Source organism: Canis lupus, chromosome 12 (assembly GCF_048164855.1).
Source record: "Canis lupus baileyi chromosome 12, mCanLup2.hap1, whole genome shotgun sequence".
NCBI classification, from domain to species: Eukaryota; Metazoa; Chordata; class Mammalia; order Carnivora; family Canidae; genus Canis; species Canis lupus.
In genome coordinates, this window is record NC_132849.1 from 55,047,602 (window position 1) to 55,064,840 (window position 17,239).

At 37.2% G+C, this 17,239-nt stretch overlaps 1 long non-coding RNA gene across 1 annotated transcript; it reads left to right on the forward strand.

Annotated features, from left to right (window-relative positions):
• Positions 1–1,372: 1,372 nt before the first annotated feature.
• On the forward strand, positions 1,373–9,315 carry LOC140600751 (uncharacterized). The gene is made up of 4 exons (XR_012003918.1): positions 1,373–1,608; positions 6,355–6,527; positions 8,172–8,314; positions 8,760–9,315. It is a non-coding gene; the product is annotated as an uncharacterized lncRNA (long non-coding RNA).
• The last annotated feature ends 7,924 nt before the right edge of the window (positions 9,316–17,239 follow it).

Consider the following 17,239-nt stretch of genomic DNA (forward strand, 5'->3'; position numbering starts at 1 on the left):
GAGTCCCACATCAGGCATCCCGCAAGGAGCCTGCTTCTCCCTCGGCCTATGTCTCTGCCTTTGTCTCTGTGTCCCTAATGAATAAACAAAATCTTAAAAAAATATTTTAAACTCCTGCTTAAATAGCAGAAATAATCACAGAGCTGTCTCCCACCCCAACCTCACTCCACCTCAATAAATGACATCTATACTTCATAGCAAGTAAGCAATATTAGTTATCCAAGTGACTACATGTTTTGTTTTGTTTTGTTTTTTTTTCTGTGTTGTTATACTGGAAAAATATTCTCTACGAGCCAAGGGAATTGATCTGTCTTACTAATATTTTTTCATATATGCAGAATGCAAGGATGACTCTGTATTATTTATTCAACACAACAAAGGCATTTTTTAAACATTTCTCAAACCATTCCCTTGACATTAGGCAAATGATTTTATTTCTCTAGGTTGGACCCCTCTTCTATAAATGGCAATTTTATTACCCAGAACTTAGTAGACACAACTGATAAGGAAGTACTGTGTGAACACAAGAAATATATAAATTGTTCATTGAATCTTTACTTATAATTGGCTTGTTCGGTCTAAGCCTTGAGGCATGAAGCTGGCTACTTTGGTCATATTCTAATAATTCCCGTCTTGTCCAGTTTTCTGCTGACCCAATTCTTTACCTACGATTGTTTGTGAACTGTTCTTTCCAAGCTTCCATCTGTTCTATTTTGACCTCTTTAAAAAAGTTTCAGGCATACATAACTCAGCAGCAGAGAGAACCATGGACACACTCATCTACATTTTGCAATAATTAGATATTTACTGAGTCAGATCTATTTTAGCATGAGATAGAGATATTTGATAGGTATCGACATATTTTAACATTATATATATATATTTATTCTCATAGGATTATATATATTATATCTACCTATATCTATTTTGATAATTATAGAAGTTATGTATATAATTTCTATAATTCTTTGAGGATAGGGTCCTCAAGGTAAACACTTTGTAAGTGGAAAAGTGGAAGAGGTTCAATTTAAACTCATATAGTCAATTTTCGTCTATTTTCTTAACTACTAAGTATACTGCCTTTTTATACTGAATGTGATTTTTCATATTTTATATAATTTATTTTTATACAGAAGCTATTTTTCTTCACTTTCTCTTATTCTCAGTGACTAATTGTTTTAGTCCTTTTCCTTGATTCTAACCTTGAATTTCCCTACAATGTTGTACCCCAGATTCCTCTCCATTCCACAAATTTAAATCATAGGTATGCCACCTTTTGTCCTTCCTGATCAGGAGAGGAGTCTAAGACATCATAGAGATCATTCTTAAGTCATTATTAGAATCACCCGAACAGGATCTTTGGTCTTCTCTGGTCTGGTCTTATACCCTTAACTCTCTGACAAATCCAGCTATTAGAATATCTCAAATAGACCTACTTTTCTCAGTAATTGGATTCAAGGAGTCAGACTCCTGCTAAATCAAATTCGTATATATTTGGCTGGATGACACTTACTACTTCCCAATGAGAAAATAATTGCCCTTCTCAGAAGACCCTTGCTGTGAAGAAGAGCTATACAGGATGCCAAACCATGATCCCGAGTTTACTGAGTGAGTACAGAAGTAGATGAAGAAGAATCAAATGGATGAGATTAATGGCTTAATAAGACTGATGCATCCATGTCTACAACTGAAACCAACTGTTGTAGAAACCAAATAGTGGGAGTGAGAATGGTCTCATCAAAACAGCGCTGAATATCCAATACCAGTGCTTTTTTTCTCCCTCATTTTATGTCCTCTACTGAAAGGAGCTATACAGGATGCCAAACCATGATCCCGAGTTTGTAAATACATTATTTGTTTAGCTTTCTTAAAACTAAGATATCTCTAGGCCTCTAGATATCTTTTCGGGTGGAGGGGGGGGATCTGTTTTGCCTCTGCTTTGTGATTAAGATAATGAGTCTCTTTAGCACCTTTTTTTGTTTAAGATTTTATTTATTTATTCATGAGAGACACAGAGAGGGAGGCAGAGACACAGGCAGAGGGAGAAGCACGCTCTTCACAAGGAGCCCAATGTGGGACTGGATCCCCAGACCCTGGATCAGGCCCTGAGCTGAAGGCAAGATGTTCCACTTCTGAGCCACTCAGGTGTCCCTCTCTTTAACTCTTTAAGAGAGCTTTTGCTGCTCTAGAGTGAGCACAAGACTCAGTACTCATTGTCAGTCTGTCACTCCTTCCAAGATGTCACTTACCTAAATACCCCTTACATATTTAAGCTGTGTATCTGGGTATTTTTCCCGAATCCCACAGTCTAAAAAGACATTTCAACAAAACAAAATATTTGCAGCTTTGTTTCTTCATGGATAAGAAGGTATGATTTTCTAGTCATAGCTTTGGCCCCAGTTTTCTGAGCCTTGTGGCTAATCACAGCTATGTCTGCAGCTCACTTTCTCCTCAGGGAAAGAGAAGATTCAACCAGATAACTACTATATTTATTCTCAAATTGACTTGTGTAATTCAACTTGGTATCCTAGGGACTCCTTCAGGGCATCAGATTCAACATGACAATTTAATAATAATTAAAATAAGAACAAGTAATATTGTGTCTGTTACGCAGGCAGGGTTAAGTATAGAAACTTCATTAAAGAGATAAGAAAACTGATGGTACTGTGTGATTTTCCAAAGATGGCATTGTTTGAAGAAGAACCACCGGAATACAAATTATCTGATCCTAAGGGCCTTGTATCACCATTTTATTCCAAATAGTTTCTCTTTCTAAGTATCAAATGGAATATCTTGGACACACAAATGACTATGGCATTGATCTCATCTATCCGCTCAAATCAATAGTAAGATATTTAACTTAAGCAATTCCTTTTAGAAAGGAACACAATCTGAATGTTCCAAAAGCAAAACCAAGAAACAAAAAACATTTAAAAAACCAAAATGAAAAATATTTCATGTCCCCCACAAAGACTTGAGGAAATATGTGTTTCTGCTGAAAAGAAACTCAATACACTTCAGATTCAGTCTGTTCTGAGAGAAAGGTATTGTCCATGCACAAGATGTGAACGATCCAACATTACCAGTGAGGATGGAGTCAAAGGACCAATTAATTTGACCTCCCTAAGTATATAAAATCAAATAATCCATGCGAACATAGGAAAACCATCATTCAATTATTGATGTCAAATAATTCAATTAATTTGGATGTTAAAAACATGAGAATAATTAAAACTACACATATTCCACATCTTAGAAACTGGCAAATCTTATTTATGTTTGAATATTAACATGTGAAAAAAATTAAATCAATCAGATACTGACTGAAATAAGTAATTTTCTTCAAAAAAAGTATTATCAAAAGATTAGAGTTGCACTTTACAGAAAGTTTTTTTTAAGTCATATTTTGTGTTTCTAAGTAGAAACTACTGCCTGTAAACGAGCACATTTTTTGTTTTAGAGAGAGAGAGAGAGAAAGAGAGAGAGCATGTGCAATAGGGGTGGAGTAAGGGCAGAGGGAGAGGGAGAGAGAGAATCTCAAGCAGGCTCCACACCCAGTGCAGAGCCACACACAGGGCTCAATCTCATAACTCTGAGATCATGATCTGAGCCAAAATCAAGAGTCGGATGTTCAACCAACTGAGCCACCCAGGCCCCCTAAACGAGCACATTTTTTTAAAAAAATTGAAAGATTCGACAATGAAACCATATAAAGCTCATGAAATATTTGAGACCCTTTGCATACATTCTAATTTGTGGTCCAGAGCAAATATACTAAGTAGATGAGGAAAGTAAGATTTCTTCCTTATATGGAAAAGATTTCCTGTGTCATTCTTTGCTATGATTATGCATTTAGCTTTGGACAACCTTAGCCTTCTGGTCAGACCACTTAATTCCTAATTATAATTCCAGATCCAAATTACAGATAGTCCTTTGTCAAGCCTTCTTTGGATTTCCCAGAAAATTTATTACATCTGCATTTATCATAATTTTATGCAAATTCAATCGGTTATTAATATATCACACTGTAATTATTATACTAATATTTTTACATTAATATTGATACCTCTCCTACTCCAGAAAGTAAGTTAATTTATGCAAATGCATTAAATATAAAACTACAGGGAATGCCTGGGTGGCTCAGTGGTTGAGTGTCTGCCTTTGACTCAGGGCATGACCCCTAGGGTCCTGGAATCGAGTCCTGCATTTGGCTCCCCACAGGGAACCTGCTTCTCCCTCTGTATGTGTCTCTGCCTTTCTCTTTGTGTCTCTCATGAATAAATAAATAAAATCTTTAATATCTATATATTTATATATACACATATAAATATATGTATGCATACATATATATATGTATGTATACATATATATAAACTTTGGAACATTTAAAAAATTGAAATGGCAAATAAAAAGAAAGGGGAAATGATGGGAAAAAAGTCACTAAAAGAATAACAAAAGAAAACTTACTATATGTTTGCTGAAATTGCATCACAAATTAAGCTCACGCTGTCAGCGAGAGAAAATGTTTTTTTAAAAAGTCAATTATGTAATTCATTATATTAAAAAATACGAGGGAAGAATGCTCAAGAAAAAAAAAAGAAGAAGAAGAAGCTCCTTTGTAGAAGTTGAGACCAAATTTTCTCTCAGCTCTCTGGCACATTTTTTCGGTTTTGTGTCTCTCTCACCCTAGACTAAATTCTGAGTTCCTTGAGGGCTGGGTGAGTTTCATTCGCCTGTCAGAGGAGAGATTGATGTTGTTAATAGTTTCTCCCTCAGTGCAAAAGAGGTAACAACCACCCTATAAAAAGCCCACAGCTAACTTTAGCAAGACCACTGATCCCCTCAGGCTCTCTTCTCTGGCTTTCTGCCTCTTTAGTCCTAAATCCTCCTGTTCTATATGAGGGTTCCTTGATTGTTGCTTTTACAAGAATTTTCCTTCTTTGCTTCATTCCATCAGTTTGACACCTTGAATGTTCTGTCTATGGATTCAGTTTCATTCATGAACATCACCTTTAAAATTTTATTTATTTATTTATTTATTTATTTATTTATTTATTTATTTATTTATTTATTTTAGAGATTGAGAGAGCACTCAACAGGCGGAGGGGCAAAGGGAGAGGGAGAAAGAAACTTTAACAGACTCCCTGTTAACTTCAGAGTCCCACATTTGGGGCTTGATCTCACAACCCTGAGATTATGACCTGAATGGAAACCAAGAGTTGGATGCTCAACCAACTGTGACACCCGGGGACCCCCCCATGGATACTACCTTTTAGATAAAACTTGACCTGAAACCAAACCCTGCTAGCTATGAGGGGGACTAGATTATGACAATAAAGTACAACAAAGTGTCATATTCCCAGCAACCAGCGAAATGCTTATCATAATAGTAGATATTTAACAAAAGCGTATTGGCCGTTGGCTCTTTCTTAAAAAATCAGTGATTGATTTAAGACTACAGAAGGCAAAGAAGAAGTCATTGATGAATTTGCAAGGACATATCATTGTTGGCATGTTCTCTGGGAGGTTATATAGTAATATTTCATTTTTCCCTCCTTAACATATCTGTCGGTGTCTTCTTAACATTTTTTAATGTGATGTTTCTTAATGAATTTTAGGAGTTCCTTATATATTCTTTTAGTAGTTATATTCAATTAACCATATTGTTTGTCAGTAGCTTGTCTTCTCACGTGTTTGAGGCCATCTTTGTTTTTCTTTGATATATCAGTTTCCCATTTTAATGAAGTTAATTTTGTCTATCTTTCCTGTATAGTCAGTGCTTTTTGTATCCTGCTAAATAAATCTTTCTCTGTTCTGAAAATAGTAATTCTTGAAATTTAACATGCAAAAGAATCCCCTGGAGGGACTGTTAAAATGAAAACTGGTCTTCCCACCCCCAGAGTTGCTAATTCTCTAGGTTACAGCAGGGCCTAAAAATCTGCATTTCTAACAAGGTCCAAGGTGCTGCTATTGCTGCTGCTAATCCAGGAATTGCTCTATGAGATATATACCCTTAGATTATTAGGATAAACTTATATAGTATGAAATGTATTTACATTTAGACTGTTACTCAGTTGAATACCTATTTACTTTTGGTGTGAGGTACACATCTACTTTTTTTCCTATATGTATACCAATAGTTTCAACACTATTGATTGATTCTTATTTATTCCCTAACTTGAAATGCCAAGTTTATGATTAAATATATATATGTATATATATTCAATATAGATATATATATCTATATATTATAAATAGAATCTAATTTTATTATGAATATTTTATTTTGGACTTCTAATTTATATTTATGTGATATTATTTTACATTTTTTAAGATTTATTTATTTATTTTTAGAGAGAGAGAAAGAGAGCATGAGCAGGAGGAGTGGCAGAGTTAAAGGGAGAGAGAGAACCTCCTGCAGATTCCCTGCTGAGTGAGGAGCCCACGTAGGGTCCAATGCCATGATCCCAAGATCATGACCTGAACTGAAACCAAGAGTTGGATGCTCAAGTGACTGAGCCACCCAGGTACTCCTACAATTCTTGTATTATCTTAGACCTTATCTTATTTCAAGGTTCTATCTTCCCCATAAAATAAATTGAGTAAATCACCCTCTTCTTCTAAAACATAAAGCATATGAGAGAAAAAGTCTTTTTCTTGGTTAATTATTAAAACTTACCTTTAAATAAAATTGTTTAAAATTAATGTTCAAGGAATCATATTGATAATAAATAAATAGGTAAGAAGAGGGAGGTCTAGAAAATCATCATTAGAACACTGCATTAAGGGATCCCTGCGGGGCGCAGTGGATTGGCGCCTGCCTTTGGCCCAGGGCGCGATCCTGGAGACCCGGCGTCGAATCCCACGTCGGGCTCCCGGTGCATGGAGCCTGCTTCTCCCTCTGCCTATGTCTCTGCCTCTCTCTCTCTCTCTCTCTCTCTGTGACTATCATAAATAAATAAAAATTGAAAAAAATTTTAAAAAAAGAACACTGCATTAATAGTTGCTTCAAGTAAAACACATCAATGGTTTCTATAGTTCATGGGTGAAATTTTGAAGAGTAGCAGGATATTTGCATAGTCTGAAATTATCTCAGGTATTTATTAGTTATAAATGGAAAAGTAATTACTTCACCGAGGAGAAAATCAATATGCACAGCCTTACGTAAGTGAACAAGGTAAATATCAGTAGGAATAAGATATATTGACACTATGTACTTCCGGATATGACAGAGTGAGAAGGGCATATCACTTTGTTGGTCTAGCCAAAAATGCATAAATCGAATATCATCATGAGAAACATCCAATAAATCCAAACTGAGGAATAGTCTTAAGGACTTGATCAATATTCTTCAAAAATGTCAAAATCATGAAAAACAAGAAATAATTGAGGTACTTTCATAGATTAGAAGACAGTCAGGAGGCATAACAAATATGAGACACAAAAGTACGTTAGTAGAAAAACTGGCAGGATCTCAATAAATCTGGTAATTGATGTTGTGCCAGTGTCAATATCTTAATTTTGACAAGTCTACTATGGTTATGCAAGATGTTAGCATTAGAAAATGTCAGATGAAGGATGTATAGAAATTCTGCAAGTTTAAAACCACTTAAAAATGGAAAATTTAAAAGAATAGTTGCCTTATCCAGGGGTCTTTGGTGAGGAAGAATTTTGGTTACCATTACAATCACTTTTTGAAAATGTCCTCTTTTGATAACACAATTTTATTTATTTATTTTTATTTTTTTTAATTTATTTATGATAGTCACACACAGAGAGAGCAAGAGAGGCAGAGACATAGGCAGAGGGAGAAGCAGGCTCCATGCACCGGGAGCCTGACGTGGGATTCGATCCCGGGTCTCCAGTATCGCGCCCTGAGCCAAAGGCAGGCGCTAAACCGCTGCGCCACCCAGGGATCCCAATACAATTTTATTTAAAGGTAATTTCAATCTCACAGAGGAACTACAAGAAGTGTACAAAGAACTCCCACATCTCCTTTGTCCAGATTCACCACCTGTTAATTTGCCACATTTATACTCAGTAATAGATATAATTATTTTTTTCTTCTTCAATCTATCGTGTTCTTAGAGAGAGAGCTCTTAAGTCTCCCACTGTGTTTATGGAATTATGTAATTAACTTTATCAGGCCACTCTTACATCTCCTTTGCCAGAACCCAATCTCAAGACTACACTTCTCTGCAGGAGAGCCTGCAAAATGTGGTTTTCATCGTGAGTGGTGAGGTGCCAGCCTCACATGTGATTGTAGAAGGAAGAAAACAGGTAATGGTGGAGCATCGCCTTCTCTTCCACACAGGTTTGTTTTACTTCCTTCCCTTCCCCCTCCGGGATCTCACACCACCACCATCCTGGTAGCAGAGGTGGGAAATTGACATGGATGGAGAGGGAAGCAGGAAATCTGTACCACTGTCTTTTTTATTTTACCCAACAAATAGGTCTTTTTCTGTTTCCAAAAGCCTGGTAATTAAATAAGTGTTCTGGTATCAAGCATTTCTTCAATGGAACCACCTGGTTACGTTTCAGAAGATACTGGATAATCTCTTTCCTTCAGTTCTAAATGATCAACCTAATAAGAAAGACTACTCATAACGATGATAACAATATTACAAACCAATAGCAGTGACTTACACTTATATAGCTTATACTATGTGCCAAGTTTTAAGTCCATTTATATGTACATATTTGTTTAAACCTCACAGAAATCTTATAAGCTTGATACCAATGCTCTCCCCATGTCATAGGCAATGGGATTGAAACATTTGGATAATGGATTATGAGCTGCACATCCAAGTCACAGTAGAGCCAAAGCTTCTGGCCCAAGCACACTCTGTCTGGCTCTAGAGCCTGAGCTCCATCGGTAATGCCATGCCATCCCACACAGTCAGAGTGTGGACAGATTGACCAGAATATCAGACCGGTGCATAGATACGCCATGCTGAGCCTCTCCTCATTTTCTTGAGTTGGAGAACCACTGCAGGGCAATTTCATGATGAATTCTGCTTCTGCGAAGAATCACAGCACTACAGGGTAACTACATGAATGTTGTCATGCTAAGCATTACATTCATCACATTTTATTTTTCGTTTTCAATAAGATTCAAAAACTAAAAAAAAAAAAAAAAATTCTGGCAGAAGTGTGGAAAGTGGATTGAAATGGGGAAAAGTCTAGAAGCAGAGTTGTACCAACAGTTCAGACAAGATATCAATGGAGACCAATTTCATCTCAAGTGGGAAAGGGTGTAGGCAGTCCAAGTGGCAAGAGCAAATCAGAAAGTGGTGGCAACTTGAAAGGCTGCGCAATGGTTAAGTAATTTGCTGAAGTTCACACAGCAGTGTGCTGGTAAACCAGCTCTCCCAAGGGGAAGGAGGTAGAACCATGATTTGCAGTCCACTCATTTCTGCAGAGTAAACACGCCCACCACGCTTACTTTCAGGATATCAATCTGATAAAACTGAACAGTGGAATTGGGAAGAGATGCATGTACTGGGCTCTCAGGAGCAGGCTGGTGGGTGCTGGACGTGAGCCAGCTGCCGTCATGGTCACTGTGGTGGACGCCATGCTCTTCCACACGGTAGTGTTCTGCTTTATGCAGACCAGGCACTGGAGGCAGTTACTGCCACATTCAGTAGCCTTCAAAGGAGCCCAAGCTCTCATTCTCTCTAAACTTCAACTTCCTCATCTTCAAACTATTGTTAATGCCTACTTCAGGGAGTTCTTTTGAAACCAAAATTACAAAACACCGATAAGAAGCCCAGGTACTTGGCACAGTGAGCCCTCCATGAACACATTAAGATTATTGTTACTCTTCAGGAATCAGGAAAGGAGACAGACCCTACGAGAAATAATTCTGGTACCCCCAACTATGGTGGACCCAGGTGATTGAGAGCATGGTCTGGAGTTACAGGGTTTATATCTGAAGTTTGATTAGATTACCTGCTAGTTTTTGTTTGTTTTATTTTGTTGACTGTGGGCTATCTATTCACCTCTCTCTGACTCAAGTTGCTCATCTACAAAATGGAGATAATAACAATATCCACCACATCCAAGCATCCTGAGGGTGTAACAAGTTAAGGTGATAGGATGAACTTAGAATGGTGTCTGGGACAGAATTGGGACTTTATACATGTTTCCTGTACTTGTTTTTATTTGAAACTTATGCCAAACACGGGTTATTCCTAAAATAACCTTTTCAAGACAGGGCTTCAACTTCTAACTCACCAATGGTAACTAAAAAGCGCTGAAGATGAGACATGTTGAAGATAGGAAAGGAAATCCACATTTTTATTTATTTATTTATTTATTTATTTATTTATTTATTTATTTATTTATGATAGTCACAGAGAGAGAGAGAGAGAGGCAGAGACACAGGCAGAGGGAGAAGCAGGCTCCATGCACCGGGAGCCCGATGTGGGATTCGATCCCGGGTCTCCAGGATCGCGCCCTGGGCCAAAGGCAGGCGCCAAACCGCTGCGCCACCCAGGGATCCCCGAAATCCACATTTTTTAACAGAATGTAAGAATGGAAACGTGGACAAGAGGGCGAATATAAATGAGAAATTTCTTTTTTTAATTTTTATTTATTTATGATAGTCACAGAGAGAGAGAGAGGCAGAGACACAGGCAGAGAGAGAAGCAGGCTCCATGCACCGGGAGCCCGACGTGGGATTCGATCCCGGGTCTCCAGGATCGCGCCCTGGGCCAAAGGCAGGCGCTAAACCGCTGCACCACCCAGGGATCCCTAAATGAGAAATTTCTGAACCAAAGTACATTTTAAGGAGTAAGTACAAGATTCTAGGACCTCCAAAGACACATCAAGAACATAAAAAAGAGCTAGAGAGTAGAGAAAAAGGTATTTGGAATCATGCAAAAATGTCTTTGGAGGAGGCCATAGCTGGACTCTGCAGCTCTTCCTGGGCCTGAAAGGATGCAGTGGGTTCTGGCTCAGCTCCAAAATTTGGGAAGCTCAATACAAAATGAAAATGCAGAGGTCTCATTCAAAAATGCAAGAAAAAAGTTATTTCCCTTTTTTCTTCCATCTCCTTCTTGATCCATCATAGAGATTTTTATTTACTATTTAACGTTGCATTCCCTTAGTATAAGGATACATCTGGGTAAGTGCAAGTGAGCACCCACAGGTCTGCCCAGCCCCATGATGCTGCACAAGAGGTGCATGTGCTTGAGTCTGATCCTCCCAGCACCCATGCATGGACCCCTACTGGGGTGAGAGAACCCACATCAGGGAAGCAGGGAGATGGGGAGATGTGGGACCTCACTTAAGTATAGGCCCCAAGGCCCCAGTGCATAGTCCATTATCCCATGGAATTTCACTTACAAAACACAAAGAAGGAATTAGCAAGCATTTCAAGAGAGCACTGACCCACAGAGACTTGACACCCATGTATAGAGCCCCTTTCCAGTATAGTGCATGTGATCTTTTTTGGCTCAGTTTCCCCTTTAAAATGTGGGTGTAAGTTTCCAGCGAATAGAACATGAAAAAATCAATATTATGATTACAGTATCAGTCTAGTAAGACCTTTTCTTACCCCAAACTCCTACCACTCTATAACTGAAAGCTGATAAAACATTCTCATTAGGGAATATCTCCTGGCATTATTATGAAGATACTAGTTCACTTAAGAAGTGTAATATACCCAGAGATTCTTCTCTTGCCCTATTTCTAAATCTGGATGATGATAATCCCTAGGCTGTGTGTATGTGTGAGTGTTGTGTGTAAATTAGGATTAGTAAAGTATAATTTAGGTAGAATGAAATCACCCTTTCTTGGTAATATTTTTATGAATTTTGTCAAATGTATAATTTTGTGTAACCATCACCAAAATTAGATACAGACATTATATCACCTTTAAAGTTCCTGCCTGCTTCTTTGGGGTCCTCTGAAAGTAGGAATGTATTCAGTGTTTGTATTCACCACTGGCAAGTAGAGATTGGATTTCTGACCCTGTTTTCACTTTTCCAGAAAATCACATAAATAATCATGCAGTCAGCAATCTTTTTGGATCTGGATTTTTTTCACTTAATGCAATGCCTTTTTGGTGCATTGCACCTGTGTATCTGTGGCTTGTTCCTCCATATTACTGAGCACCATCCTGTCCCATGGTGTGATCACAGGACTCTCTGTTATCTAACCCTGTGAGGGAAATTATGGCATCTACCCATGTTTCTATCCAGGGACAGAGTAAGATGACCCTTACTGAAAGCAGAAGGACAAAAAGAAAAAAAAATGCAAAAGAGACGCATTCTATTCTATGAACTCATCATAGAATATATTCTACATCCATATTCTACATTCATCCTAATGCTTTCACAGCTTTATTTTTTTAAATATTTTATTTATTTATTTATTTATTTATTTATTTATAGAAGAGAGAGAAAGTGGGGAGAAAAACAGGGGAAGGGAGAAGGAGAAGCAGACTCCCCGCTGAGCATGGAGCCCAATGCAGGGCTCAATCCCAGGACCCCAAGATCATGACCTGAGTTGAAACCAAGAGTCAGACAACTGGGCCCCCCAGGAACCCCTCACAGTGTTACTTTCTGTTCTAGGACTTCTCATTCCCTGGAGTTGATGAAAGTTATAAACTGTATAGAGAAGGCCAGAAATTAGCCACTGCATTTCTACAAATAATGGCCAATGGTTCAGGAGGTGAAGGCATTCTGGAAAATACAGTTAAAAATGAAAAGAACCATAACCATAGCTTACATTCATTAGGGTTCATGGTGTTTGCCATGATGCATTTATTGTTCCTATTTTATAAAGCTTTATCTTGATATAAATATTAACCACAGACTTCTTTAATATATTCTAATTTTACAAATGGGAAAATTAGGTCACTTCGCTAGGATGGCCCAGATTTTAAACCAGCATTTGTTTGCCTAAGAACATTAACCCTCAAGCCCTCTTCCATTCTGCTGTTTTTCAGGTAAATGGAAAGACTGGGACTATAATCTCATGCCATCACTTTTTTCATAGTGTCCCTTTTCTTTCTTTTTTTTAAAATTTTTTTCCCCTTTTCTTCATGTGGCAAAATAGTAAGGCACAGCCTCAGCAGCAGAAAGCCAAAGAGAAAAGAGTGTAATGACTGTATATATACATATACATACAGACATATACACACACACATATCTTTATGTGTGTGCATGAATGTGAGTCTATGATCACATGTATGTATGATCATAAAATCACACACATAGGATTTTTATTCCGTATATTATATTTTATTTTTGTCTCAAAATATTTTTTCAAAGAATCAGGATACTTCGTATATTTGTACTTGGATACATAGTAATTTTTTTAAAATTCTCAAAGAATCTTTGGCAGGAATTTACAAACTATGGAGATTGGTCTGTTTCACAGCCTCCCACTCACTGCCTATTTCCCTATTACTTCTAACATTGAAAAATGGATTTTAAAGCTGTTGTAAGGAGACAAATAATCAGTGCTCACAATCCTGTGACCTGAACATTAGTTGGTGTGATACCCTTAGCTTCTTATCTTGTATAATGCTAAAAATTTCTCCTTGAGATGGAATTTTGGTGTACTTCCAACTTGTCCTCCCATACAACACCCATTATTCCTTGACGGAGTCAACTTTCATTTCTAAGAGAATTTAAAGTCCTATTGGAATTGTTATCACTGGTCTGTGGTCTGTGTCAATTGATCATGTTTTATTTTTATTAGGTTACTCCAACTCAATACTTCCTTCCAAATATTTCTGTATCCTATAAAACATACAGATGGAAGGGAGGATGCTCTTTTATTAAACACATTTTTTGTGAATCCCTTCGCTACTGTTCTTGGGGGATGTCATAAACTAGGAACAATATGCTCTGTGGAATTTATACTGTCCTGACTATATTAGTTTATCTGCCACCAGGAATTGTGCACATTTAAAAATAAAGATGAAATAAAATGAATCTACTGACAGCAAGTTTCTTTATTTTTCCTCTTGATAAGAACTGTTAGAATAATTTAAATTATGCGGCAAATTGGAGCATTTATCCTCCCATTCCAAACACTTCCAGAAGCTGAAAGCCCCTTGTTCTCCGAGCTTACATCTTTGACCATTCATGTTCATCATGTTAGATGTTTCCTAAACTGCAGGTGCGAAAAAAAAGTGCATTTCTGCTTTCAATAGAGTTAAGTCATTTATTATTTAAAATGCTAGGCAAGATTTAGCCAAAGTTTCTCTTACCGAAACAGCTCAAGAACGTTGAAGAGACAGAAAAGTTGCATTTGAATATATTTCGTGTCTTTGAGAAAAACAAACTTTCACCTACCTAGGAACTGACAGCTGATCGGTGGGGGCAAAGCAACCTGACCCAGGAGTTCCAGTTCCCACACGAGCATGTGCTCTAGCTAAAGAGCAGTATGTTCGTCTGTGTAATAGTTATTTAATGATGTCTCTCCTGTGCATTATCTAGGGGAGGTTTGAAGCTTACATTTTTTTAAGTATGAAAAATAATTTGAAATAAAAAAAATAACCCTCTATAAGAAAATGTTAACATCATTGAGTCGGGCGATGTTATACTGGTTTATCTTGCATTTATTTTTTTTATCTTACATTTAAACACGAAGCATAGGCAGATGGTTCCTGTTCAGACTGAACTTTTGAATATTGTCCAGAAGAGCTTATGGTAGCTGAACTGATGTCTGACTGGGGAGCAGGTCTGTGCCCTGCACTGGGAGCTTTGTGTGTTGTCCAAGTCCCATCTCCTGAGACTTTATGAGGTTCCTCCTCATAAAGAAAGGGTTCAATTACACTTTCCCTAAGATCTCTCTCATTGCTGTTGAAGGGTCTTTGACTCATAACCATGAACATTACCAGCATCCCTGCACGCTCGTTGGTTTTCAGCCGTGGAAAGACTTCATACTAACCTCCTGGACTAAATGTAATGGGGAGGTTTGGTGGAGAATTACAACAGCAACAAGTAGTTTAGAGGTGTGATGCCCTGGGCCTGGCACTGCACTCAAACCCTTATTCGCCTACAATTCAGAGGAAAGTATTCGTATTTCAGTTTAAAGACGACAAAGCTGAGACTCAGGTTGTTGAAGTGGCTGGCTAAAGGTCCCACACATAAGGGAGTGGTAGAGACTGGAATAGAGTGGTGAGGATGGCTTTCCCTTTGTCAGGTTCCCTTCCAACCACTCCATTGCTAACCTCTACTGTAGATCCCATTTTCAAAAGAATGTATGACAACTTACAGATAATCATTTAATTTTCTACATAGACACTTCATAGAAACTTTGTTTCCAGTTTTCCTAACATTTTAGCAAAGCAGTTATTATGACCCATTTTTGATTTGAAGAAACTAAGATTCCACTAGATCAAGCAAATTGCCCCCAAATTATATTATAGATAAATGATGAGTTGCAATTTTAAAAAATATTTTATTTATTTATTCATGAGAGACACAGAAAGAGGCAGAGACATAAGCAGAGGGAGAAGCAGACTTCCCCTGGGGAGACCAATGTGGGACACAATCCCAGGAACCAGAGATCACAACCTGAGCCAAAGGCAGACGCCCAACCACTGATCCACCCAGGTTACCTAGTAAGTTATAATTTTAATGTTAATTCATCTGACTTGAAATCTTATGTATATGCGCCCAGAGCCCACTTTCTCCACTCATTGGCTGATTGCCCTGCATCCAGCTCCGCCCATTGGCTGTTACCCTACATCCAGCTCAAGCCTCAACAACCGTGTAGAAGGCAGTAAAGAAACTTCTCTGGAGTTAGACAGCATGGCTCACTCCCATTCCCCATCTTTACTTTCAGGATAATGAGTACCTGTCACATGGGGTTTCTGAGGAGATTAAATGGTTTATATACATGTAAATCTTTACAACAATGCCTGACATATATTAATCATTCAATAAATGATAATTATTACCCTAATGATATTGCAATTATTTTTTCTTGAAGAACAAGTACCAGGGGTAATTGCATCTCCACTCTTGGAGACAGTTTTGTTTTCCCCCTTTAACTCTATTCACTAAATAAGACCTGTAATAGTTAATTTTTAATATGAACATTTCTTAAAGTTTATTCTTTTTATAATTTTATGCATTTCAAAATGGATTATGTTTCCAATTTGAACAGTTACCTTCACTGATCCAATTAAATATTAAATATATTTTACAAACAAATATGTGCCTTTGTATGATATTCTTAATCATAAAACATTCATTTTGTCAAAAATAGCATTAAGTATTAATACCTTCAGTAGTCAATATTTAATATACGTGCATCCTACCTAAAGATAAGATTATTTTTTATGAAATATTTATAACACTGTTCACCTGTTCTGTGTGAACGATATTAGAGACCTGAAAGTTAGAGTTGTCATCCATTTCTGGAAGGACTGTGAAGACACAACTGTATGTATTAAGTCACAATCATCCTGTATTTCTTTTTATTCAAGTTTCAAAAATTCAGCTCTAAACATCACTTTTTCTGCACCTATATAGAGGTTTCCTAGCTTCATCCAGCAAAATTAGTCAGATGATTCTCTGCATTCCTGTAATTTGCTATGCTTATTTATAATGATTCTGGTGCACATCATGGTAGATTATGCTGTGTTTCATCAATTCTAAATTCAACTTACTTATTTTTATGTTTCAACATCTGTGAACTCAAGGTATGTCTTTTACCTGTCATCCTACAGTTCCTATCAATTAGATATCAACATTATGTAGGTGTCATGATAGGTCCATGCACAAACATCAAAAAGAACAATATTAGAATTTAAGAGAAATGTCCAGAATCAAAACGTGGAAACATTTTTAACTCCTAGAATCAAATTGACTGTAGGCAGAGGATGAGGGAGGTAAAAAAATCAAAAGTTTTAGGCAGCATTTAAAAAGAGAGAGAAAAATTTACAAATCTGACTGAATAGCTTTTAGTTCTCCTCACTTGTTTTAAAGAATTCAGCAACATCAATCAATATTTCTGTTAAACACAGAGGATGGCATTGATTGGATAAACATAGGATTGACAACTCTGTTGAAATGTGATTCAAAAGGACCAAACTTCAAATGTGAAGAAATTTCAAGAATAATTTAGCCAATTTTGTTTTGAACAACTTTTAAATAACTCTTTCACCGGGGATAAAGTAAGAATTCTATGTAACAAGGGCAATGTCAGAGTTGCACGGGCACTATTTTGTATTTCTTGGTAGCACACGACATAATGGCACCTGTTATGA